The sequence below is a fragment of the Piliocolobus tephrosceles genome, chromosome 3, assembly GCF_002776525.5.
Source record: "Piliocolobus tephrosceles isolate RC106 chromosome 3, ASM277652v3, whole genome shotgun sequence".
Taxonomy (NCBI): domain Eukaryota; kingdom Metazoa; phylum Chordata; class Mammalia; order Primates; family Cercopithecidae; genus Piliocolobus; species Piliocolobus tephrosceles.
In genome coordinates this window covers 115,746,313-115,772,657 of record NC_045436.1, presented here as the reverse complement: position 1 = coordinate 115,772,657, position 26,345 = coordinate 115,746,313, and the positions used below count along the sequence as shown (strand labels likewise).

The 26,345-nt window shown below is 35.3% G+C and overlaps 1 long non-coding RNA gene across 1 annotated transcript; it reads left to right on the top strand.

Moving 5' to 3' along the window:
* The first annotated feature begins 1,547 nt into the window (after window positions 1-1,547).
* On the top strand, window positions 1,548-18,860 carry LOC111531289. The gene is made up of 2 exons (XR_002728218.1): window positions 1,548-1,704; window positions 18,636-18,860. It is a non-coding gene; the product is annotated as an uncharacterized LOC111531289 (long non-coding RNA).
* The last annotated feature ends 7,485 nt before the right edge of the window (window positions 18,861-26,345 follow it).

Here is a 26,345-nt window from a genome sequence, read left to right as displayed (position 1 = left end):
ATTTTCTAGTTGCTTAAGACAGGAAGTTATGACTTTTGTTTTACTTCAACATGACTGGAAATTGAAATCTTATTGGGACAATTCTGAGGAACATTTTACAAGGTTTCTTGAGACTCCATGGCAAGATGAAGCCCTGATTGCCCAAGTGATATCTCATTCATTACATAGCTTTATTAGATTTTCTCTCTTCCCTATCCCACATTCCCCCACTCCCTCACTTGTTCTTTCTATGATCGTTTCTAAGATAAACTACTGCACGTAAGTCTTTGTATCAGACTCTGTTTTGGGAGAGCCCAAACTTAGACAATTGGGCCCCCCAGCAATTAGACCTCACAGCAGAGGCTTATTACTACTATTTCACTGACGAGTATAATGCCAGAGAACCAGGGGGAAGAAAAATGGGAAGTGAGGCAGAAAAAAGTAAAAGCTCATGATAGGAGAGAGCATAACCACACTGGCCATTGCTGCACACAACTGAATTCTTGACCTCACAAAGGGGCTGTTGAGAGTGTTTGCTTTTCTCTTCTGCAGAAATGTGAAACCTTCTCAAACCAAGAAATTGTAGTTGTCGTGTTTATAGCAGAGTCATAAATCATCCTAACAGCAGGGTATTGGCCTCTGATTTCTATTCTTTGGCTATGGTTAAAATAAAAATATAGAATCTGGATCCATAAGGTCCTAAAGGAGGGGGAAAGAGTCTACCAGACCACAGTCAGGACCTCATTTTCACCTTTGAAGAGGTTAGTACTCCAAATGACATTTTTGTTCTCCATGTTAAAAATAATAAATCTTTCCTTTTTTAAGTGAAAAGTAGTTAGAAATATTCTTGTTGCTTTCAAAAATGTCCTAAAAAAGAAGCCAGATCACTTATGAAGACAAATAAATAAATAAAATGTTAAGATTAGGGACTGATCCCTTGGCAGTCAGACAGGAGTTTGGTTCAAAACTTGAGAGTCACAAGAAAAAGAAAATCAGCCTTCTCATTTTATAGATGGAACTGTGAAGGCTCAGAAACCACCAAGAAGTTACCATATGCCATGGAATTATTTCATTACAAAAGCAGGCCAGAGTTTGGTTTTCTGATGACTAATACACAGTGATTTTTATTAAACTAGATTATTTTCATGACTGCTCAAGAAGATAATTAGTCTAAATTTTGGCTGTAGGGTTGGCTTTCTAAAATTTGTAGAACCATTCTCAGGGTACTAATTAATAGCTAATAGCCATTCATGCCATGTGCCACTTTAAGACAGTTTAAAGAAAACATTGTGCATATTGTAGCCAAATAATTCAAAGTATAAAATGAGTTCAGTCAATTTATGATACTAACTAAATTACTCCATTAGTCATCTATTGTCACCCCAAAATGCAGTGAGTTTAAACAGTCACCATTTTATTTTGACACATGGCCATCAATTTGGGCTAGGCAATGCAACAACCTGAGCTTGGCTAAGGTGGTTCTTCTGATGGTGTCTCCTGGAGTCTCCAGGTGACACTTGGTGACTTGAGTGAAGTTGCCTCACTCACATGTCTGGTTGTTTGCACTAGTCATTTCCTGGGCCTCATGAGCTTGGCTATCCTCATATGGTGGCAACTGCATTTTAACAGAGCAGGAGTAGAAGCTCCTAGGCTTCTTACTTTGTTGGCCTGGAACATCTCCAGCATCACTTTTACCACATCCTGTTGGCCAAAGCAAGTCATACGGTGAGCATGGAGTCAAGGGGATTGGGAAACAGATTCTACCTCTTAAAGTGAGGAACTGCTAAGAATGTAAGGCTATTTTTAATCTTTCACTGTTGTATTACGTTCTGATATTTGATTTTCTTGTTTATGACATAGAAATACCCCTTGTAAAGTTTCCAGATAACTTACGAAAATTCATAGAGGAATGTTAACACAAATGTTTATTGGAGTACAATAAACAATTATTATTACTATATTTCATTGCATTTCAGTGTAGATAAATATTTTAAAAAATAAAACATAAGATTACAGTTAAAATTGGATATTTTAGTAACTTGAGTATTTGTATAAGCCTCAGGCCTATGTGAAAATTCAACTAACAAAATAACTGTCTATAAAATCAGGGAAGTTGTCAAGTTGTCAGTCTCAGCACTATAAGTCTAATTGTAATAAATTCTGCTGCAGATCTGGCACAAATTTTAGTAGCTGCAGAATGAGAGAACCATCTTTGATAAGAAAAATTACCACCTCTTTAACAAACTCCTTAGTAAACTATTGTGATGTCTTAAGCCTGTCTTTGAAGTTTTATGAAAAACTAAATTACTTTGAATCTTTCAATATTTGGTTATCTTATCTGTATGTGCTTCTTATTAGCACCATAACACCTGTACAGATTCATAGCACATTTTATTACCTTTAATTGGTACAGGAGGAAAATGAGACTTGAAGAAATCAAGGTTGCTTCTGAATAACAGTTTGAAGTTACTTACAGCTTTTCATTTCTACAAAGGACAAGATGTGATCAGTCAATTGAATGTTGTCAGTTTGTTAAAACATCTCATTTAAAGACTGAAATAGCTTTTTTCTCCTTCCTTCACATGCCCATATCTTGTTTGTGCCTCTTTGTGCATTTCTCTGTCTCAAATGCATATCAGCCTTCAAAAAAAAAAAAAAAATGATGATTTTCTTTTTGTCTTTTCACCAGTTCAATGTTACCTTCCCTGTAAAGTCTTTCCTGACTGCCCTGGGGAAGTCCTCCCTCCCCTCTGCTTCCACCATGGCTCAGATATACAACTGACAACACAGATTACCTTCTAGTTTAATCTGTTTCCTCGTCTGTCTCTCAAAACAGACTGTGAACCTCTCAAGAGCAGAAATTCAACTTTTATTATCTTCAAATGCCTAGCATCAAGCAAAGGCCCTGGCAAATAATAAATGCTCAATTATAATTAGTAAAAGAAAATAACTTACTATTTAGGCTAGTTTTAGCTTTAAACTGTATCAACGTTTCAGTAACCACTAGTTCTTCAGTTAAATGTTGTTATAGGTTGAGTTATGTCCCCCTCAAATTTCTATATTGATGTCCTAATCCCCAGTACTTCAGAATGTGACCTTATTTGGAAGTGGGGTTCTTAAAGAGGTAATCCAGTTAAAGTGAGGTAATTAGAGTGAACCCTTAATTCAGCGTGATTGTTGCCCTAATAAAAAGGGGAAATTTTGAAATAGACAGGCATACAAAGAGAACACCATGTAAACATAAAGATAAACACCCACTGAGCATGTAAAGTGTCTGGAACAACTCCTTCTCTCACAGTCCTGAGAAAGAAACAACCCCACTAAACCTATATTTTGGAGTTCCAGAGTCCAGAATTGAAATATGAAAACATTTCTGTTGTTTAAGCAACCCAGTTTGTGGTACTTTGTTATGATAGCCCTAGGAAACTAATGCAAATGTTTTGCTCTTTGATTTGTTAATGCAAAAATATGTGGTCACTATAATATAATTAAAGTCACTTATAAAACTGTTTAAGAAATAAAATTAAATCTCATAGTTCACTATTAGTTAATTAACCTTGAAGCCAATGGAAACTGCTACCTTCAAACAATACGTAAAGTGTTGTTTGCAGTTCTTTTTAAAAATTATAATTTATTACTTTTCTTTAATGCTATGAAAAAAAAAACCAGACCAGATTATCTTTCTACTTTAAATAATTAAAACACAAAATACATGAAGCGATGGACATTCGACAATAAGAATAATGGGACAGTAATCCCTGTGAGAAGAAAAAAAAAAAAAAAACAGAGGCAAGCCCTTTGATGAACCCAGAGTACCACGTAGGGAGCATTTCCAGAAATGATCACTGAAAGGCCAAGTTCAGAGTTCTTTGTTGTCATTTGTTTTGTTTTGCTTTGAATGATTTTTTTTTTTTTATTTTTACTTTAAGTTCAAGGGTACAAGTGTACATTTGGTACACAGCTAAACTTTCGTCATGGGGCTTTGGCATACAGATTATTTCATCACCCAGATATTAAGTCTAGTACCTATTAGTTAATTTTCTTGATCCTCTCCCTCCTCCCACCCTCCACCCTCCAATAGCACCCAGTGTGTGTTGTTCCCCTCTGTGTGTCCGTAAGTTCTTATCATTTAGCTCCACTTTTAAGTGAGAACATGTGGTTTTTGGTTTTCGGTTCCAGTGTTAGTTTGCTGAGGATAATGGCCTCCAGCTCATCCATGTCCCTGCAAAGGACATGATCTCACTCTTTTTTATGGCTGCCTAGTATTCCATGGTGTTTACATACCACATTTTCTTTATCCAGTCTATCTTTGATGGGCATTTAGGTTGATTCTATGTCTTTGCTATTGTAAATAGTGCTGCAACAAATACACATGTGCCTGTGCCTTTATAATAGAATGATTTATATTCCTTCTGGTATATACCCTGTAATGAGATTGCTGGGTCCTTAGGGCTTTGAGGAATTGCTGCACTGTCTTCCACAATGGTTGAACAAATTTACACTCCCATCAACAGTGTTTAAGCATTCCTTTTTCTCCATAACATTGCCAGCATCTTTTGTTTTTTTTTTTTACTTTTCAATAATAGTCATTCTGACTGGTGTGAGATGGTATCTCATTGTGGTTTTGATTTGCTTTTCTCTAATGATCGGTGATGCTGAGCTTTTTTCATGATTGCTGGCTGCATATATGTCTTCTTTTGAAAAGCATCTGTTCATCTCCTTTGCCCATTTTTAATGGGGTTTTTTCCTTCTTGTAAATTTGTCTAAGCTCCTTATAGATGGTGGATATTAGAGTTTTGTTGGATGCATGTTTGAAAAAATTTCTTCTATTCCATAGGCTGTTTACTCTGTTGATAACTTCTTTCACTGTGCAGAAGCTCTTAAGTTTAATTGTATCCAATTTGTCAATTTTTGCTTTGGGTGCAATATGCTTTCAGCATCTTGGTCATGACATATTTGCCAGTGTCTACGTCCTGAATGATATTGCCTAGGTTGTCTTCAGCACTGTGTTTATATTTTGGGGTTTTACACTTAAGTCTTTAATCTATCTTGAGTTAATTTTTGTATATGGTTTAAAGAAGGGGTCCAGTGTTAATCTTCTGCATATGACTACCAAGTAATCCCAGTACCATTTATTAAATAGGAAATCCTTTTCCCATTGCTTGTTCTTGTCAGGTTGGCTGAAAAATCAGATAGTTGTAGGTGTGTGGTCTTATTTCTGGGTTCTCTATTCTGTTTCATTGGTCTATATGTCTGTTTTTGTAGCAGTACCATAATGTTTGGGTTTCTGCAGCCTTGTAACATGGATAATAAGTTGGATAGTGTGATATCTCCAGCTTTAATCTTTTGGCTTAGGATTGCCTTGGCAATTCAGGCTCTTTTTTGGTTCCACATAAATTTTAAAATAGTTTTTTTTTCTTCTGTGAAGAATGTCAATGGTAGTTCAATAGCAATAACATTGAATCTATAAATTGCTTTGGGCAGTATGAACATTTTAATGTCACTGATTGTTCCTATACATGACCATAGAATGTTCGTCCATTTGTTTGTGTCATCTTTGATTTCTCTGAGCCATGTTTAGTAGTTATTCATGTAGAAATTTTTCACCTGCCTAGTTAGCTGTATTCCCAGGTATTTTATTCTTTTTGTGGCCATTGTGAATGGAAGTTTGTTCCTGATTTGGTTCTCAGCTTGACTGATGTTGTTGTATGGGAATGCTAGTGATTTTTGCACATTGATTTTGTACTGAGACTTTGCAGAAGTTGTTTATCCACTTAAGAAGCTATTGGACTGCGACTATGTCATTATCTAGATATAGGATCATGTTGCCAGTTTGCATTTCTTGACAGGAACTTGGTTGTAATCTGAACTCCGTTTTTCTGCAGCATATTAAGCTGTATGTGTAGGTCAGGTTTGACAGACTTTATTAAGACCTTAAATGGGACTATGCAAATACAAAAGCCAACAGCAAATACTTCCTGAGGAAATGCATCTTAATTCCCTACTTTGTACAAACATGTTCTTTGCAAACATGCCTAGACATTCTCATGACTCCATTCTACCAGTCACCATTAACCGCAACCAACATCGATCCCTTCACAATTATGCAGTTTCACCCCCAGAAAATAATACATTCACTTCTCTATTTAACAAGTTCATCTTAGCGTGCCCCTAAAGCCCCAGTTAAAACAAAACTTGAAAAACAAACTGTTTCCTTGCTAGCTTGTGAGTGACAACATGAGACTCAATAAACTGTACCTTTTATTCTTTAACCAGGATAGTGCAAGGAGAGTAATAAAAACGTTCTCAGGGTTGCAGAGAGCACATAGAAGTGGGCTGCAGTATTGATTCCACCATCCAGACCAGGATCAAGATCAAGGACAGACATGGGTACTCAGAACTCCTCCAGCACTCCTCTTGCTGGCTGTTATTGTCCTGGATACATTTGCTAAGCCAACTGTGGCTTTTATCTTTTCCTTCTAGGCACTAGAAAATCTCAGAAAAGATTCCAGATGTAATGAGATTGTATTTGACATTAATACAATTCTACATTAAGGAAAATGACATTAACGTAATTCTACATTAAGGAAAATGTAGAAACTGTGAAACTGAAACTTAAGCTGACATATACAGTATTTAGACTGTGGAGCGTCAAAGAATTTCTTGTTGAGTCAAATACGAACATGTGTTTAACTTCCTAGAAATATCTGACTGTAAGAGTCTGTGCTTTTCTTATTATAGATGATAGCAGGAACATTACTGAAAATTGGTTTACAGTATTCATTTCAATGATAGTAAGCAGAGAGAAAATGCTACTTTCAATTAATAAAATTCGCGTATAATCTTTATGTTTACAACTTTTGGTAGAAAGGATCAAGTTGATTTTTGCCATTGAAAAAGTTATCTTACTGACCATACATACTTGTAATAGATGCTCAATAATTGTTTGTTGATCAGGATAATAGCATATAATTAGGCTTGTGTAACTGTCTTCATAAATATTTCTATCAGTACTGAATTTGTGAATACAGTTGTGTGTCCTGCTGTATTGATTTCTACTTTCAAGTAAAGAAGTAAGCATCATGGCTATGTTTGTGTTCAATAAGGATTTTTCTTTATTATTATTATTATTATTATTATTATTATTATTATTATTATTATACTTTAAGTTCTAGGGTACATGTGCATAATGTGCAGGTTTGTTACATATGTATACTTGTGCCATGTTGGTGTGCTGCACCCATCAACTCGTCAGCACCCATCAATTCGTCATTTATATCAGGTATAACTCCCAATGCAATCCCTCCCCCGTCCCCCCCCATGATAGGCCCCGATGTGTGATGTTCCCCTTCCTGAGTCCAAGTGATGTCATTGTTCAGTTCCCACCTATGAGTGAGAACATGCGGTGTTTGGTTTTCTCTTCTTGTGATAGTTTGCTAAGAATGATGGTTTCCAGCTGCATCCATGTCCCTACAAAGGACGCAAACTCATCCTTTTTTATGGCTGCATAATATTCCATGGTGTATATGTGCCCCATTTTCTTAATCCAGTCTGTCACAGATGGACCATCAAAAAGTGGGCAAAGCATATGAACAGACATTTCTCAAAAGAAGACATTCATACAGCCAACAGACACATGAAAAAATGCTCATCATCACTGGCCATCAGAGAAATGCAAATCAAAACCACAATGAGATACCATCTCACACCAGTTAGAATGGCAATCATTAAAAAATCAGGAAACAACAGGTGTTGGAGAGGATGTGGAGAAATAGGAACACTTTTACACTGTTGGTGGGATTGTAAACTAGTTCAACCATCATGGAAAACAGTATGGTGATTCCTCAAGGATCTAGATCTAGATGTACCATATGACCCAGCCATCCCACTACTGGGTATATACCCAAAGGATTATAAATCATGCTGCTATAAAGACACATGCACACGTATGTTTATTGCGGCACTATTCACAATAGTAAAGACTTGGAATCAATAAGGGTTTTTCTAGTTTTTTCTTACACAATTGATTCTTCTGAGAATCAAGAGTTGTGATGTCAGTGTATTCAGACACATTCTGACTTTATTCCTCACCAATTCATTAAAAATGTTCAGTTGACACGTGAGGGTCCTTTTTGCAGAAGAAAAGAAGTCATGTAAGTAGTGAAGATTTCGTGGAGTATGGAAGCCTCTAGGATAGCAGTTTTCAAAGCTGGCATTTCCTTACAAAGTATGCTAGGTTGGAAGTATAGGAGACCTAACCTCTAGGCATTATTCCCACACAATGTGGGAAGATAACTGCCCAGTCTTTATGCTTCCATTCCTGCAAACATTATGTACTTTCCCCAATAAAAGGGCTCTCAAATTTGAACACAGGGTATGAATTCATCTGAGTTGAGTTAACCTAGTCAGTGAAGATGTACCATAAGCAAAGATACATATTCCTCAGTAAGGATACATGGATAATTAGTTGATCAATGGGAAATCTATTACAAACTTAGTTATATTATAAACTCCATATGGCCACATGGCCGTGGAGACAACTGAGGCATAAGCCTAAAAATAAACAGCTTAGGGACTGTGGAAAACAATTCTACATTTTATTAAATTTTTTTTTTACTATAAACTATGTTATATAGATTGCTTCAGCTGTTCATTGCTAGGTAATGAATTACCACAATTTAGTGGCTTAAAATTAACTGACTTTTTGATTTTCACAGTTTTGTAGCTTAGCAATCTAGGTGGCTTGACCAGGTTCTCTGCTCGGGGTTTCATAAAGTCAAAATAAAGATGTCAGCTAAAGTCTCATTTGAAGACACTAGGGATGAATCCACTGCCAATCCAGGTTGTTGGTAGAATTCAGTTCTTTGAAGTGTAGGACTGAGCTCTTCATATTCTTCCTGACTGTTGGCTTGGGATCATTCACAATGCCTACAGGCTGCTCTCCAGTTCTTTCATATAAGCAACGAACAATCTGCCTTGCATTGAGTTGGTCTCACCCCTCCAATCACTCTTACATCTTCTGCTATCTATCAGAGAAAACTCTCCACTTTTAGGGCTCAAGACATTATATTAGGCTCACTTGATTCAACCAGTTTGTATTAATTTAATAAACTCATAGTAACCTTAATTACGTGTGCAAAAATATCTTTTGCCATGTGAGATAACATAACTATGGGTGTCATTATATTCACATTCCTAGGGATGTGCAGTATGTGTTTTCTGGTCAGCACTTTTAGTATCTTATTTTCAAAAATAATCTTACTTTTACAGGGTTCACAAAAATATTCTTCTATATTATCTTCTAGAAGTGTTACATTTTTTTCTTTGTGTTAATACCTGAATGCATATGGAATTTATTTTGTATATGATGTGCGAAACATATCCAATTTTATTTTTCCATCTGATTCATCAATTATTTCAGCACCGTTTAATAAAACATCATTTCCTCACTGATACACAATACTATTTCTGCCATATATTGAGCTCTCCTGAAAGCAGAGGGATGATTCTAACCTCTCTTCTCTTTCCCATTCATCAGTTTGTCTACAACTGTACACAGTCTTCATTATTAATATTTTATAATTTTTAACACCTGGGATGAGAAATTCCTCCATCTTTTTCAAGAGTGGCTTGTCTCTTTTTGGAATTTATTGAGGCCTTCTTTAATGTCTTTAACGTTTCATAATTTTCTTCATAAAGGTTTCCCATACTTTTTATTGTAACAAACATATTTCTTGCCACTTTATATTGTTTGATGCTATTGTAAAGGGTATCTTTATAAAATGTAACATTCCAGCTGTTACTGTTTAGACACACAATTTTATATTGGTTTTGTAACCACCAACCTTTTACTTGAGTAGTCATAGCATCTGGGAAAAATGACAGTTTAGTTTCTTCTTTTGGCAACTCTATGCCTTTTGTTTATCTTTCTAGCTTTGCTGAGATATCTGCAATGATAGTAGGTATACTGTCTTGTTTCGGCACTCAAAGGGATTACTTTCAAGTTTTCACGATTGTGTATGATGTTTTAGGCTATTAAGGATTCATTATTATATTATTTTTATTGATTTTTACCATGAAATATTGCTAAGTTATTTTCTTAAACTCTAGGATGCATACCTCTCGCTCAGGGTGTGGTAAGATGATCCAGTACTAGAGATGCTGGTGGAACTTTGTGGTTTTGTGAACTGCAGTTGAAAACTACAAAATTAATATAAATAAAAAAATTGATCCTCTCCCTGCCCAATGATCAATGAGCATTTATGAAGCTGAAAGCATTAACAGAGATATAACAATAAAGAATATATGATAAGAGACCATTGTCAGCCTGGAAGACATTACAATTGTGTAGATTTTCCAGAGTCTTAGTAATATATTTATGTACTATGTACATAAGCCAAATAATGATATTTGGCTGATTGATATCTCAAAAGATTCTAAAGAAGATGTCATTATTTAGCTCGTAAAAAATTTAGCAATACACACTGAAATGATTAAAAGTTGTACTCTAATAATACGATAAATTTAGTTTGAGAAATCTGAGTGTTCATTCTAAACATATTCATTTTATCTTTCAAAAATTCTAATGAATAAATTTAAAGCATTGTTAAATTAATTATAGTTATTATTTAGCCAGAACATTCTTTTCTTTTCAGAGCCACACTGAAAGATGGGAAAATAATTTGTTTGGATCCTGAGGCTAAATGGGTGATGACTATTATCCACGAGATTATGGACAGGTGTAATTAATGCCAAGGATTCTCATATTCATTTTCTTTTTTCCTTTAATTAAATATAGATTTAAAATATGTACAAACTTTGCTTTAGATTAAAATAAAATAATAATAAGATTAGAATATGTCTATTCCAGAGAATCAAAAAGATTAGTTCCCAGACCACCTGGGAACTTCCTAGAAACGCAAATTCTCAGGTTTTACTTCAGACCTACTCAATCAGAGTTTCTGTGGGTGGGCGTAAAAGTTTGCTTTTTAAAGCACCCTCATGGTGAGTCCAATGCACTCTCTAATTTTAGAACTATTACCAGTTAACACCTTCCATTTAATATTGTATCCAAGTTGACTTGTGTTTAAAATAACCCCATGGAACACAAAAGTTACATAAAATTGCTATAATCTGTTTTATACAGACCGGCTAAGTGGGCAATAGACCTATTTGATGAAAGAAGTTTCAAGGGACAACATTGCTCCTCTTTGAAAAAAGGTATTTCTGGCACTGCACTTTCAGAAATTAAGCTTCAGGTAGAATCTGCAAATCAGTGGATGGAGAAGGGATAATTAGGATAGGCAGGTAATAATACGAGTATGTTTGGATTAACTTCTAAAAGTAAGAAACTTGAATATTTTCTGAATTTTTAAGCCATCGAAGTGTGTCCACTCATAACAAAAAACAAACAAAAAAACATATTCTGTATTTTTTAAATTAAAAAACACAAAGAAAAGCAAATTAAGGGTATTTGGAGCTTATGATTCACCTGAGGGTCACCTTGGTGGTAAAGAGGTGTAATGTGCTGGGAAGAGTTTGGGTTTTGAATCCTATAGCTGTGGCTTAGCATTCCAGATCTACCAACTATAAGTTGCATCATTCTGGAGAATTCCCTTAACACTGGGGATTTACATGCTTTCATTTGTTTTTATTTTGTTCTATTGTGAGAGTAGAGATAACACATGCAGAGCGTTTAATTATGGCTACTAATTTTTGACTTACTAAATGAATAGGTTTTTTTCTTTATTCTTATTTCTTTATTCTTTGTTGCTGTTGTTTTTTCCAGATGCCTTTCTTAGAAACACACCACATGTGGCTAATCCTGTGTGTCTGTGTAGTTACATGTCACTCTGCTTGTATTGTAGGTCTCCTAACTGATGTTCACATAAGGAACATCACATCTTATGAGTAACAAGAGACCATGTTGTCATCATGAGCATGGACATCCTCCAGAGTTTTCGTTGAAGGGGGCACTACTTTTATGAAAATATAGAACTAGAATGAACTGTTTTCCTTACTCTTTCTGAGGACTAAAACATTGTTTTCAGGCAGGTGTTTGGCTCTTTGTTAGAGGAATAATGATAGACAATGTGATGAAATTTCCACATAGGAAAGAAAATCCCCAAACCACATATAGTAGGTGAGGGATTTTCCTATAGGCTCAATATATTTTACTAGATTTCATCTCCTCAATTCTGTCCCCTACCACTCTTTAGTCCCTTTAACTTCCTAGTGGACAATAGCAGTTGACTGCTGTTTCTTTTTTCTCTACTCAATTTTTAAAATATCATCCTTAATGACACCAGTGTGCTTTTTTGTTAACTAATACACACTCTGATCTCTTGATGGTTCAGCCTTTTGTGTTCCAAAGGCCTTAACCTCCACCCCATTGCAGGCATCCACGGACTTGGATCTCACTATCAGTTTGGGTTGCTTTATCTGCTGTATCTCCAGTGTCCAAAACTAAAACACCTTTTTAAAGAAGAATATTTCATTCATTATAACATCTCAAATAAAAATACATTTAGGAAGATTATGAGACATAATGCAGTTATATAATAGAATTGTCTTAAATTTTAAGAATTTACTTTCAAGTAAAACAAACCTAATAGATAAAATTAGTCAAGAGAAGGAATGACCCAACCTAGGGAACTGTAAAGTCATATGTGAGAGGAGGAAGGTGGGAAAAGTAAAGACCATCTGGACCCAGGGAAGATCACAAGGATGCTAGCTCAGAAGGATGAGGTGGAGAACCTAGACCTAAGCAAAGTCCTAATTATTTAGCTTCTTTCTGGTAGAATTTCTGCATATGTAATACCATAGAATATTAAGTGAATAAACATTTCTTTTTAACCACTTCTGAAGAATGTGTTATCAGATGGGTGGTATTCTGTCATGGAGTCAGTGCTTCATAAAGGGAATATTTATATGCACCAGAACCCTTAGGGCTTTCTCTTATCTTGTCTTGTGTCTTTGCTTCTCTCTGCTGGCTGAGGTTTCTTTCTTTCTCTCTCATTCTCTCTGCTTCCCTGGTCTCCGTGGAAACTCATCTGCAAAAATGAACTTGCTTTCTTTACAGTTCACTTTCCAGTTCCTGGGAGAGAAGATCTTATTGGCCATATTAATTCAAGTGTACATACAGGTTCAATCAACTGCGGCCAGGAGACCATGGTTACATGGTACAAACAAAGCTATTTGGGGTACATCGCTATAGAATGAAGAAATAGTTCCCAGAGCAGTAAAAGTTTTCTTATTAATTGAGCAAGTACCTCCAAAGCATGCAATCCCTGCATATGTGTATCTGAACATGGAAACAAAGAGGGACAGACAGAAAAGAAAACACATCTCCTCAGAAGAAACAAACTATTGGTCTTTAGAGTGGTGATATGTATATACTGAAAGAGAACTGGACAAAAAGTCCAGATGTTTGGCTTCTATGATTCTGAGCAAGCATCTGAGCTTCTTTATACTCAGTTATAAATGTGAAAACATGGCAAAATGAAACAAAAACATCTCCTCCTTCATAAAACTGTCAAGAGGAGATAATAAAATTGAAAATGACTTGAACATAAACATGAAAAATCAGTGTGTTGTTCTTCTTATTAAAACTATGAGATCACTTCTTAATTAGTATTTAGAAAAGCAAGTTTTATGGCACCTGTTCACATTGCACTATCCATAACTACATATGCACTAAGCCACTAAATTATTTGAAGCAGGTGTCAAGTTTTACTGCTATAGATCATAGCAAAAATGATAACAGTTCTTAAGCTATATACTAACAAGTACTTCTGAGATTGAGCTCTGTGAAAAAACAAATGAACAAAGAAACTTCTCCGGACAACAAGTCCAAGACTAAGTACTTTAGCATGTAAAATTCCAAATTTCCAAGGAAAGAGATCTAGTTAGCACAGATTGAGTCACGCACCCACTCATGGTCTACCCCTCTGTGGGCAGGAAATTAGAAACACACCATAGAGACATGACTGCCAGAAGTCCTCCCAGGGTGAGGCAGGCTATTCCCAGACTAACAAATAGACACTTCAGTGGGACCTCCCTACCCCTCAGAGAGCATCCTTCTTAAATCTGAGGGAAGAGTAAATAATTGTGGGTACTTTTAGTTTCAGAGGATTTTTTTTCAGGGGTACAGGGGGAGTGATAAAATAACCTGAAAACCCCTGAACTACAAGTCAACTAAAATACTGGCTATGGAAACAATTCTTTTAAATGAATAGCTTAGCTCTCTAGAAAGTAGTAAAATCCCCCAGGACCTCAAAAAAGAGGAATCAGAAAATAGGACAAGAAATTTCACAGGTTAGTGCCATGGATTGTGTAGAGTAAGAAGCTGGTTGCTCCATCAGTAACCTAGATGTTGACATTTTTATCTCACATTAGAACAGAAGACATGGCTGTGGATCCTTGTAAGACAGAGAGTGGTAACGAAGGTCTTTGTATAAAATCAGAATCCTCCATAGAAATAAATCTACCAAAAACACTGATATACAATAAGTAGGCATGTTTGCCTTAACATGAACAACAGGTTGAATAAAAAACGATTTCTTGAGAAATAGTTTGGGATTCGGTTGTAACACCTGTTTCAGCTTGGAACCCCTTGGTACCATAGAAGGAGGCCCAGATCAATACCTGGCAAAAATGAAACTAAAACTGCACTAATCAGACATTTTCAATAGACACCACACAGAAGTCTGAAAGATAAAGCCACACTGAAGATGGGTTAATAGTCCAAACTCATAAAACTCTGGAGAAACCATCCACCCAAAACAGGAGTTAAAACTTGGAATAAACAGCACTCCTAAATTGAAAGCGTTAAAATCAACAAAGAAAACCATTATAGAGATGTTTCAAATTGTTAGACATCAAAGAAGGACTTGAAATATAAGAATAAAATAGGATACTAGGAAATCAAACAGATTTGGGAAGTGTATGGGAGAAATCTCAAACAGATAATAGAAAAAAAAAAAAGAATAGCAAATTTGAAAAAACAGAGGAGCTTCTAGAAATAGGAACACAATGATACAATGTGAAATTTCATAGGGTGGCTTATGCAGTATATTTGATTCATCTAAAGAGGAAATTATTTTGGAAGATCTGAGGAAATTACTATACAGCAGAGATAAAAATATAGAATATATTATACAATAGGAGGTTAAGAAACTTGAAAAATGGTATGAGACTATCTAACTTATTTCTGAAAGAAATTCCAGACCACAAGGAGAGGGGGAATAGGTAAAAAGTAATATTTGAAAGGATAATGATTGAAAATTTTGTAGGATAGATGAAACCCCCGTGTTCAAGAAGCCAAATAGACTTCAAGCAGAGCAGAAAAATAAAACGTTCATGGTCAGCCGCAATGTACTGAAAGTACAAGATCCAAAAGATAAAGACCTGAGAATGAATAAGCATGTTCTAGAAGGAGAATTAAAGAAAAGATCAAACTTGAGTCAAGTCTCTGGAAATAATGTAGTTTCTCTAAAATGGAATTGTTTTGGATGAATTAGTTGTAAAACAATATGAAATTGCTGTGGTTTTTTAATGCAACTCCGTAATGAAGCATAAAGGACACTAAGTTTGGCTTATGCTAGTTATGACTAAATGTCATATGGTTTCTAAGAGATGTAATGAACTACTAGTAAAAACATCAGGATTAATGATGTGTTTATTTATCAACTAATTTTCTTAGTAATTTTTTGCTTCTGTATGTTTGTGGTTCGAATCTTACGTATCTAATGATTCATACATTTTACATTTTTTCTTTGATTTCTTTTTTCTTCAGGATCAAAGTGTTTTTCCCAAAATGTAACCGGCTGAACACATTGAGAAAAGTGGATAATTTGTATTGCTCTCCACCCATCCATCTTAATGTGATAATGTGGAGAAGTGCTAAAAATTAAAAGTTAAAACAGATTTTGGAGAAGACAGACCCTATATCTAGCATTTACAAGTTATGTGTTTTCAGGCAAATAACAGTTCTGAATCTGTTTTCTCCTATAAAATGTTAACATTAATATCACTTTATTTGAAGTTTGTTGAGAATATTAAAAAAGCAAATGTGTTCTACAGATTTATGCCTTATGAGTCATAGCAAATAATTTATAGTGTTCCTGAAAATATTGTTCAATTTCTTGGCTTAAAGCTTTTGTTCATACTGTGCCCTCTGTACAGATCAATTCCCTTTACTCTGCCTCCTTACCCTTCACATGACCTAACATTTAAAGGATTTAAGGTCTGAAGAGGGACTTTAGTTTGCGTGTCATCAACGACAGCTTCCCACACCCCTTAAGTTAGGGTTATCTGTTCCTCTTCATCTACATAAGCTGCCAAACTTTCAATTGTTTCACATTTAACTTGATTTCATTGAGGAAGCTTTTGAGTCAAATCAAATGTAAATGACTTGCCAAAGATTATAAAACTAGTAAGTGACAGAGCCAAGGCATGAAGCCAGGAATCCTCATTTTTACCTTAAATTACCTCTGCTACTTATGCTTCAGTTAGCAGGGTTAGCCCCACCCTGGTTAATCCCAAGCTCTGTGGGGTGCTGAAACATAAAATTTTTAGAAAGAGACCCTCTGTGTATTTCTCGGTGAGGTGCATTTATTCCCCATGACACAGTAATTAATTCATCAGGCCTTCTAAGACATCCTGACTGCTGCTCCTTGCCAGCTCTGCTATCCTTTCACTGGATTATCAGGTGCTGTAATCTTGATCTGGACAGATGCATCTTCTGAATTTTCTTTTTAGTGCCAATAGAAATACTTATTTAAATATAGCCAAATCTCCTTCTACAACTCACCATTTTCAATGGAAATTTTTCTCCTTTCCTGAACCTAATTTATTGTCTGTCACTGCTAAAAAGAATTGTCCTCCCACCTCTCACCATGACCACCACTACCACCATCACCAACCTCTACTGAAACACACATTTACTCACAACTATGCCCAACTCTATGGGCCAGGGAGTCCAAGGAAGAAAAGATGACAAAGTAAGAAAGACTATTAGTCAGATCCTTGTTGTCATGTATTTGTAAGAAATATTCATACATCAAGAAAATAAGCATTTTCTGCTCAATAGATTGTAAATATTCATTGTGTTCTTTCCACTTGTATTTTTATTTCATTTCAGTTTTCCTCATAAAAAATATTATTAGTGTAGTTAATTTATTAATTTTTTTCTTTATGGCATCTGGAGTTTGTGTTTTGCTTTCATAACACTTCCCTCTTTCAAACCTCATTTCTTTTTCTTTTCAAATTTAGATATTTGATCCATCTGGAATTTATTTTGGTATAAGGAGAGATACAAGATTTAGCTTGCATCTATCCTCAGATGGTTAACCATATGTTTCAACTTCATTTATTTGCTTATCCCTTTCCCTCAATGGTTTTAAATACCTCCTCTAGTATGTGTTTAATGTCATTTGAATTTGGTTCCGAACTCTCTATTCTATTCTACTAATATCTCTGCTTCTTTGTCAGCCACCATCAGAATTTAAAGATTACTAGGCCCTTAAGAATATACAACGGATTCTGGGGACTCAGGGGAAAAGAGAGAGAGGGGGGTAACATAAAAGACTACACACTGGGTACAGGGCACATTGCTCAGGTGATGGATGCACCAAAATCTCAAAAATCATCACTAAAGAAACTTATCCATATAATCAAACACCACCCATTCCCCCAAATCCTATTGAAATAGAAAAATAATAATAATAATAATAATTAAAGAATGTCTGTGCCTTTATGTGCATTAGTATCTGTGTTGCTAATCCTTCTTTTGTACCTCTTCATTTTCAAAGATTTTAGGGCTCTTCCCTAATATTTGTTTTGTCATGTAAACCTTAGAATCAACTTGCCTAATTCCAAAGAAAATGAACCTATTAGTATTTCACTGGAATTCTCTATTTGTGGATTAATCTAGAAAAAAATGATATCTTTACAAATATTGTCTACTTAAGAATCAAACACATCTTTTGCTTAATTCAAGGATGTGTATGTGTACCTGTGTGTGGACACATATGCACCTTAAAGGTATTTTATACTTTTCCTCATTAAATCTTGTTCATTTCCTGTTTAGTTTATTCCTAGACAATTTTTGTTACAACTGTGTTTGCTGTGATTAAAAATGAGACTTTTTATTCCATGATGTTTTAAACATGCTGTTGCTTTTTTATGGGAAAGCTCTTGACGTCTGCATATTAACTACATAACGATCAAGAGGCTGAACTTTTCAATTGCATCACGTTAAGTTAAACTTGATTAATTGAGTTTCTGTTTGTGTAATCATGGCATCTGCAACTCATAACAATTTTTTTGCTCTTATGTTTTTATATCTTTTTTGTTTCCTTCTTTCTCTGATTAAATTGGTAGTACTTAGGACAAGGTCTTAATATAAATGGCTGTAAGCATTCTTAAACTTATCCATCCCTTTAATGAGACTAAATGTTCTGCTATTAGGCATGATACTGGCTTGGGCTGAAGGTAATATTTTCAAAATAAGATCAAAACTCATGTGAAAGGAAAAATACTTCTCTACCTCTGAATAGGGTGCACCCTTGCCTCTATTGTACTCAGAGGAGTTACTTTGTTTAGTAAGAACAAATCAGGCATGTTCAACACACCTCTGTTTTCCTCCCTTTTAGGATCAAGATACTGGGAGAATGAATTCTTCTCTTTGCCAAAACTCTTACCTGGGTGTCCTTCCAGCTTTCCTACTTGATGTGGACCAGAACCTTCTTGCTCAGCACTACTAAACCTTTGCTGGATATGATTGTCTAGTTCTGATGGTAAATTCACAAGTCTATTTGGCTTTCTCACCTAGCCATATCTTCTGTGGTGTTTCTTAAAAGCAATAAACATCCATTGGTGTAGATATGCTCTTCCTTTGTTTTTCTCTTATTTTTTTCAGGATAATAGAGTATGTGTCCAATCACACTTTAGCAGGAATTGTGAAATTTCTAATGAAAGTTGTATCTTATCAAATACTTTTGCAACATTGACTAGAGACAATTTAATTCTCTCTCTTTTTTGTTTTGATACTCTTTTCACAAACAGGCACCAATTTGGGGCTTAATAAATCATTTTTGCATTAAATTATTAAATATTTAAATGTTTATGAGTAAATGGAATTATCATAAAAAGCAATAGTAGTGTTTACTATTCTTACTGTATATTTTCAGATATTGATTGTTAAAAGTAAGTCCTTTTTAAATCATGTCAATTAAAGCTATCACTGAGGAACATCAGTGGGGTGTGGTTCCTTTTAGGTTTTAGCTATTAAAAATATTTTCCATTACCACCAAATATAGAATCAGAAAATGTCTTGAGAAAGTAATCAACATATCATAGATCTCTATAGAAAACATAAGTTATAGTTTTCAGGGTGTATAACATCATGGAGCGTGAAGATGTTACCAACTAAATGTATATGAATATATAATTTTAAATATTGATATTTGATGAAAGAGTAGATTCAGATTAATACCCTAATGTTTTTGTGTACTAAACATAACCTTATGGATTTATATTCCAAAGACTAACATAAAAATTAAATATGCATTTAAAATGATTTTTAATGTAGCAGCATAAGGAGATGACCTGAAAGTGGGAGCAAGAAGACATAGCTTTAAAGAGTTATACAAATGTGACAATTCTGAAAATAAGTTGAGGTGTTTAAAAGTATAGATGCCAGAGATGGATAAATCTATATATGAACATCAGCTTTAGAACATATTAGCTGTATGACTTTGGAAATACTACTTAACCTCTGTGAGCCTCAGTTTCCTTGTCTGTAAAAGGAAAAGAAAGATAGAAAGCACTCTACCACCATCAAGTTTGCTGTAAGAGATGCATGCAAAGTGCTAACAAAGAAATCTGGAATATAACAAATTTTCAGTAAGTAACAATAATTATTTTTTTCAATAAATGATAATAATTAATGCAATTATTATTTAAAGGTTATATTATAGTTAATTATCATTATTTTACTCCTTTCAGTTAAGATCTACATAACACTTATTTTTTTCTATGTATCTAAGGTACAATACTTCCTAAACAAGTTTCAAAAGTGTGTTTTCTGTAATAATTATTGCCCTTACAACCTAAATATTAACACCTTATAATTGTTTGGAAAGTTTGTGCTGAAAAGTAGAGTTTTCCTTTCCCAGGAGATCCACATTAAACCTGATAATTCAATTGCAACTCAGTTTTTCAAAAGATTTTCTCATAGTCATCTTTTCAGCATTTTAAAATTTCTCTGAGATTCTCTTTCCTTAAAATTTTTCTCAGTAGGAATTTATTGAAATAAAACAAATGGATGCTGACTCTCACCATTCATCCTTCTCCAAAATGTATACTCTAAATTAGGATTGCTAGAAAACAGTCTTCTTAACATATAATCCATATATGAGTGGATCATATATGTCATATCTAAGAACAATGAACCTATGTTTAAAATATTTTTTTCAATATGGAAATGCTTTAAAGAAGTTCACCTTTCCTCCCAGTTTTATTGAGAAATAATTACCAAAATTTGTATATATTTGAGGCGTAAAATGTGACAATTTTATATACATTACCACAATTAAGTTAATCAACATGTTCATCCCTACCCAGTTACCTTTTGTGTGTGTATGTGTTTGTGTGTGCGATTTCAAGTAAGCAATACAGTACTATTAACTATAGTCACTGTTCCATACATTTTATTCCCAGAACCCATTCATCTTATAACTGAAATTTTGTATCCTTTGACCAACATCTCCCCATTCCCCACCCTTCACCCCTTTCTCCTGGCAGCCATTAATCCACACTTTCCTTCCATAAGTTTGACTTTTAGATTCCACATAAAAGAGAGATTACACCGTAATTGTCTTTCTATGTCTGACATTTCACTCAGCATAATGTCTTCCAGGTTCATTTATGTTGTTGCAAGTGGCAGGAATTCCTTTTTATATGGCTGAATAAAATACCTGTGTGTGTGTGTGTGTGTGTGTGTACATGTGCATGTATGAGATCTACATATATGTTTGATATATATATAATATTTTTAGAATTATTCATCTGTCAACAGACATTTAAGTTGTTTCTACATCTTGGCTATTGTGACTAATGTTACAATAAACATGGGAGTGCAGATATCTCTTCAAGATACTGATTTCATTTCCTTTGGATATGTGCCCCAAGGTAGAATTGTTGCCATATAATCATATGGCAGCTGTATTTTTATTTTTTTATAAACCTTCATGCTGATTTTCATAATAGCTATACAAATTTACATTCCCACTAACAGTGTACAAGGTTTCTTTTTGTTTCACATCCTCATCAACACTTGTTACCTTTTGCCATTTTGGTAATAGCTATTCTAACAATAGCTTATTATTAAGGCAATATATCTTTGTGGTTTTGATTTATATTTCTCCGAAGATTGGTGATATTGAATGCCTTTTCATATATTTGTTGGCAATTCGTATGTCTGCCTTGGAAAAATGTTAATTCAGGTCATTTTTTTCATTTTTAAATTGGGTTACTCAGGGTTTTTTGCTATGGAGTTGTATGAGTTCCTTATATATCTTCAGTATTAACTCCTTATCAGATATGTGGTTTGCAAACATTTTCTTCCATTCTGCAGGTTTAATTTCATTTTGGTGACTGTTTCCCTTACTGGGCTGAAACGTTTTAATTTAATGTGCTCCCATTGTTTATTTTGCTTTTGTTGTCTATGCTTTTGAGGTTATATAAAAAAAAATTATTGCCCAAACCAATGTCAAGAAGTTTTTTCTCTATGTTTTCTCTTAAGTGTTTCATGATTTCAGGTCTTATATGTAAGTCTTTAATTTTTTTTGTGTTAGTTCTGTGTATGGCATAAGGATCCAATTTTATTCTTTTGCATGTGGATATCCATTTTTACAACATCATTTATTGAATAGATATTTCTTTCTTCACTCTTTTTTTATTCCTTTTTATTTTTATTTCTCTGACTGGATAATTTCCAATGACCTGTCCTCAATTCATGTATTTGTTCTTCTGTATGATCAAGTCAGCTGTTGAAGCTTTCTACTGTCATTTTCAGTTTGTCCTTATATTCTTCAGTTTTGGAATTCTGTTTGGTTCTTTTTTATGGTTTCTATTTCTTCATTAAACTTCTTGTTTTGTTCTTGAAATGTTTCCCTGATTTCATTTAGTTGTCTGTGTTCTCTTGTTTCTCATTGAGCTTCTACAAGATGATTATTTTTAATTATTTGTCAAGCAATTTCTAGATCTCCATTTATTTGCATTGGTAACTAGAGATTTATTAGTTACCTTTATTGGTGTTATGTTTGCTCAATTCTTTTTCTGTGTAGTCTTGCATCAGTGTCAGTGAATTTAAAGGGAAAAATGCCCATTGATTATTTACAAACTGATATTGGCAGGTAACAACCTTTACTTATTGGGTCCCCAGGCTGATGGGATTGACTCTGGCATCACAGTTGAGTGGGGCTGGAGCTGAGTCAGTGGCTGCAACTGGGTCCACAGGGCAGCATCTCCTTTTCCTCAACAAAAATGGAACAAGGTAGAGTATTTTGTGTAGGGATTTATTAGTCCGTTTTCATGCTGCTAATAAAGACATATCTGAGACTGGGTAATTTATAAAGGAAAGAGGTTTAATTGACTCACAGTTCCACATGGCTGATGAGGCCTCACAATCATGGCAGAAAATAAGAAGAAGCAAAGTCATATCTCATATGGCAGTAGTCAAAGAGAAAATGAGAGCCCAGTGAAAAGGAGAATCCCTTACAAAACCATCAAATCTTGTGAGACTTATTCACTAACATGTGAACAGTATGTAGGAAACCATCCCCATTATTCAAGTATCTCCCACTGGATCCCTCCCACAACATGTGGGAATTATGGGAGCTATAATTAAAATGAGATTTGGGTGGAAACACAACCAAACCATATCATTCTGCCCCTAGCCCATCCCAAACCTCATGTCCTCACATTTCAGTCAATCACACCTTCCCAATAGTCCCCAAAAGTCTTAACTCATTTCAGCATTAACTCAAAAGTCCACAGTCTGAAGCCTCATCTGAGACAAGACAAGCCTCTTCCACCCATGAGCCTGTAAAATCAAAACCAAATTAGTTACTTCCTAGATACAATAGGGTTAAGGTACAGGTATTGGATAAATATACTTATTCCAAATTGGAGAAACTCGCCAAATAGAATGGGCTAGAGACCCCATGCAAGTCCAAAATCTAGTGGTACAGTCAAATCATAAAGCTCCAAAATTATCTTCTTTGACTCTATGTCTCACATCCAAGTTGTGCTGATGCAAGAGGTGGGTTCCCATGGTCTTGGGCAGCTCCATCCCTGTGGCTTTGCAAAGTCCCTCCTAGCTGCTTTCATAGGCTAGGGTTAAGTGTCTGTGACTTTTCTAGGCATGTGGTGCAAGCTATTGGTGGTTCTACCATTCTGGGCTCTGGAGGATGTGTCCGTCTTCTCACAGCTCCACTAGGCAGTGCCCCAGTGGAGACACTGTCTGGGGACTTCAACCCCACATTTCCCTTCCACACTGCCCTAGCAGAGGTTCTCCATGAGGGCCCCACCCGTACAGCAAACTTCTGCCTGGACATTCAGGTATTTCTATATATTGTCTGAAATCTAAGTGGAGCTTTCCAAATCTCAATTCCTGACTCCTGTGCACCCACAGGCTCAACACCATGTGGAGGCTGCCAAGGCTTTGGATTTGCACTCTCTGATGACATGGCCTGACCTGTACCTTGGCTACTTTTAGCCATGGCTAGAGTGGATGGGATGCAGAGCACCAAGTCCCTAAGCTGCACACAGCAGGGGTGCCTGGGCCTGGCCCACCAAACCATTTTCGCCACCTAGGCTTCTGGGCCTGCAATGGGAGGGGCTGCCATGAAGGTCTCTCACGTGCTCTGGAGACAGTATCCCCATCGTTTTCATGATTACTTATGCAAATTTCTGTCTGAATTTCATGGTCTATGTTATTATCAGCATTTTGATCAAAGTCATTCAACAAATCTCCAGGAAGTTTCAAACTTTCCCACATTTTCTTGTCCTCCAAACCCTCCAAACTGTTCCAACATCTGCCTGTTACCCAGTTCCGAAGTCACTTCCACATTTTCAGGTATCTTTACAGCAGCATCCCATGCTACAGTTACTAATTTACTGTAATTAGTTCATGTTCACACTGCTGATAAAGACATATCTGAGACTGGGTAATTTATAAAGGAAAGAGGTTTCCTTGACTCACAGTTCCACATGGCTGGAGAGACCTCACAATCATGGTGGAAGGCAAAGAAGAGCAAAGCCATGTCTCACATGGCAGCAGGCAAAGAAAGAATAAGAGCCCATTGAAAACCCCTTATAAAACCATCAGATTTCATGAGACTTATTCACTACCATGAGAACAGTATGGGGAAATCAGCCCCCTGATTCAATTATTTCCCACCAGATCCCTTTCACAACACATGGCAATTATGGGAGCTACATTTGAAGATGAGATTTGGGTGGGAACAAACCCAAACCATATCAAGTCAGTATTTGGAAAACTAACCAACATTCCCATAAAAATCTGACATGTGTAGCCTGCTATGAAATAGTGCATGAGCAACCATTGTTAGTCAATAAATAATTACAAACAATACCAAACAAGCAAAAAAAAAAAAAAAAAGTTACCTCTATATACCTCACCCTTGTTTTGACCCTAGAAAATACAGAAACAGCAGAATGAGTAGGAGAGGAGAAGAGGAAATTCAAAGTAGTGAAAGAGAAAGAAAACAGACCTTGGTGATTTCATCCACTATCATGACCTTAAATGTCATCTATGTGTCAATGGTTCCTATACTTAAATTTCTATCTTAGAGTTGCTCCTGAATTCCAAATGTGTATATCTCAGCTTCCTACTAACATATTCTCTTGAATATCTAATAGCTGTCTCAAAGTAAACAAGTTCAACTCTTGATCATTTTCTAGCAATCTGACCTACCAGTAATCTTCTTTATCATAGTTAATGGCAACTTCATCTTTCCAATTGTTCAGGCCAAAACTCTTGCAGTTTTCCTTGACTTCTCTATTAGCTACATATTACATATATTTTTCATCAGAAAACCAAGTGGACTTTACCTTCAAAATATGCCAAGAATCTGACTACTTCTTACCACCTAAACCACTGTCTCTCTGACTTAAGCTAGCATCATCTTTAACCTGGAGATTTCATGGTCTCCAAAGTAGCCTCCTGTTTCAAAATGCACATTTCTCGCCCCTACAGTCTATTTATAACATAGCAGCCATAGTGGTTCTTTTAAAGCATAAATCAAATAACATTAATCTTTTACTGAAAATTTTCAAATCATTCTCCATCTCATTCAGAGAAAAGCCAAAATTCATACAATGGCCAACAAGGCTTTATGTTATCTTCCCTTCTCCATTTTTTCTACATACTCCTTGTCTTAGTCTGCTCAAGCTACCATAATAAAATACCAAACAGAAATTTCTTTTCCCACAGCTCTGGAGGCTGTAAGTCCATGATCAGGGTGCCAGATTGATTGGGTTCTAACGAGGGTTTTCTTGATATCTTGCCAATGATTGTCATCATGTTATATCCTCACATGGCAGAGAAAGAGAAAGAAAAAAAGCTCTCTGGTATCTCTTATTACAATGGCATTAATCCTATCAGATCAAGGCCCTATCCTTATGACATCATTTAACCTTAAGTTTTTCTCATAAAGGTCCTATTTCCAAATACTGTCATATTGGGAGTTAGGGTTTCAACACATAAATTTTGGAGTAGGAAGGACACAAACATTCATTCCATAACACCCCCACTAAAAATAAGACTTCATCTCCTACTAGGTTCCTCTCATTCATGCTACTTCAGGATTTCCCTGTCATGAATCATCATATTTCAAGTGATTTTCTTTTCCATTTCAATATTCCTTAGGGCAAATTTCTAATTAAATTATATATAACATATTTTAACAAAAGAAACTCAGAAATGAAGAGGAAATGGTAAGGTGAGAACCAATGAATGGGATAGAACCCTCTGTTTCTCTCTTCTACTCAAAACAATGTAGGAAAAAACGATAACTCTAATTTATTATGTATTTTGATAGTAAGATACATTTTTAAAAAATATATAAAATTATAGGCAATGCAAGAAGAATAGAAAATAGATATAGGTCATAAATAGCTCTTATTATTTTGAGGTACGTTCCATCAATACCGAATTTGTTGAGCGTTTTTAGCATGAAGGGCTGTTGAATTTTGTCAAAAGCCTTTTCTGCATCTATTGAGATAATCATGTGGTTCTTGTCTTTGGTTCTGTTGATATGCTGGATTACGTTGAC